This window comes from Petaurus breviceps, unplaced genomic scaffold (genome assembly GCF_028583685.1).
Source record: "Petaurus breviceps papuanus isolate PSGF00001 unplaced genomic scaffold, PetGlider_PUasm1.0 90504, whole genome shotgun sequence".
In the NCBI taxonomy this organism is placed as follows: domain Eukaryota; kingdom Metazoa; phylum Chordata; class Mammalia; order Diprotodontia; family Petauridae; genus Petaurus; species Petaurus breviceps.
In genome coordinates this window covers 4,063,182-4,065,329 of record NW_027187266.1, presented here as the reverse complement: position 1 = coordinate 4,065,329, position 2,148 = coordinate 4,063,182, and the positions used below count along the sequence as shown (strand labels likewise).

Genomic DNA, 2,148 nt, shown 5'->3' with positions numbered 1-2,148 from the left:
ATATCACATTATGTAATCCACATATCTCACTGCACAAGTGTGGTGAATATATTTACAAGTAATAAGCCTGGGAAATATTGTGTAACACATAGAAACTAGAGATTGTTATGGCCATGGAGCCTGGGAAACTAAATTCTAAGAAAGAATAACAAAATCCTCCTTACTTACACTCCTATACTCGGTGATTAAAAAAGACTGCCTGTTCCTCACAAATGGAAATCCATATTCCTCCTCCATGTCTTTGCCCTGGCCATCCTTTAAGCCTGTAATACATTCCCTCTTCTTTAAGCACCTTCTGTCTGAAGCTTTTCTTTATTTCTTCTTCTCAGTTGCAAATACTTTCCCTCTTAGACTACCATGATTAAAATATTCTGTATTTATTTTTATTTATTCCCTTTATATTTATTTATTCTTTTTTTAAAGAAAAGTCCTTTATTTTGTAGGCTGAATGTAGGCATGATTGTAGGCAATAAATTAGTGACACTATTGCAGTCACTTAATTACTAAGAATTTCCAATATCTTAAAAGACAGCAAATTAATTTAATTTAAACTCATATCTTCCTCTTCGTCTTTCTTGTCCTTTGCATCTCCTTCCTTTTGGTCTGACTTGACATTGTTCTGCATTGGCAAATGCTTCGGCATCACCCTTATTTGCCGCATTTACATGTTAAGTTGGTAAACCAAACTGACTATAAGTGGGCCAAGCTGTCCTGAGGCTAAGGCGGCACTGAACATACGTAATGCCTGCTGAAACTGAGGAGAGGTCAATGTGTTCTGAATCTCTTCTGCAGTCTGTGGAAGAGATTCTCCAGAGGGAAGATAAGGCAGCAACTGCTCTTGGACTTCAGCACTGGCCAGAATAGGAGCCATGATCTCTGGAGTTAGTACACTGGCCAAGTCAAATGAACTCGGTGCAGGGCTTGGACTAGTTGCAGAGGCAATTGCTTGAGCACTGGGTTCTGGTATAGCACAAGTGGAAGAAGAGGTGGAAGATGGGGTTACAGAAGCTGACTGATTCTGGGAGCTTGATGAAGAGCTTCTTGTTGGAGGCCCTCCACTCCCCAGTAAGCTTGCCAGACCAGGACCTGTCAGTGCACCAAGCCCACCAAGTGCTCCCAAGCCAGTTGGTCCAATAAGTTGCAGGAGCTGGTTATGACTCATGTTACCCAAAAGGTTCTGCAAACCACTTTCACCTCTAAGTGCTGAAAGTTCATGGCCTCCACTTCTGCTTGCACCCAAAGCTCCTGGCATAGGTGGACTATTCAAATATTCATTTAATTTCCTGCAATGTTCTTCATCTTTCTCAGTCTTAGGCTCCTGCATCCAAAAGAAGAGTCACTTTGATCCTGCCTCAAACTTCAGTACATATACTCTACCAGTAGTGCAGTGAGGTACTCACTTAAATTCACAGTCATCAGGAAAAATAATTAAGTCATCTTCCATGTTCCCAGAAGTCCTATCCTTCCAGCAGAAATGAATGAGGGAATCATCAGTTTGCTGGATGTATACAAGCCCTTTCTGTTTATCCGGGGTAACTGTAGTTCCTTTCAATGATATTTTTCCTGCCTGAAACGCTGCCAAGTATTTGCTGGATGAGCCCCGGGAGGCTGGGACCAGGATTGGAAACAAAGCACCTGAAGTCATTCTGGGGCTTAGGGTGCAGACCGCGGCTGAAGCAGTGACTACGGCTAGCTCTTCCTCCTCTGCAGCTGCCGGCCCAGCCAGAAAAATCAATTTATTCTTATATGTGTGCTTGTTGCTTTCCTTTACAAATGTGGATTGTTGCATTTATTGTTTCTGTATACCCAACACCAAGCACAGGGCCTGGCACATAAAAGATGCCTAATAAAGGCTTATTGATTAAATAAATACTTATGATGTGCCAGTAATTGAGTGCACTTGTCTGTTGTGGTTTAGTTATTTTTCAGTCATGCCCAACTCTTCATGAGCCCATTTGGTGTTTTCCTGGCAAAGATATTGGAGTAGTGTGCCATCACCTTCTCCAGTTCATTTTACAGATGAGGAAGCTGAGACAAACAAGGTTAAGTGAGTTGCCCATGGTCACGTGGTTAGTGTATGAGGATGGATTTTAACCTAGGTCTTCCTGACTCCAGTCCCAGCATTCTAGACATTGTTCTACCTAGCTG

At 42.2% G+C, this 2,148-nt stretch overlaps 1 pseudogene; it reads right to left on the bottom strand.

Moving 5' to 3' along the window:
- Positions 1-401: 401 nt before the first annotated feature.
- Positions 402-1,652, bottom strand: LOC138141881 (proteasomal ubiquitin receptor ADRM1 pseudogene; annotated as a pseudogene).
- Between the last annotated feature and the right edge of the window lie 496 nt (positions 1,653-2,148).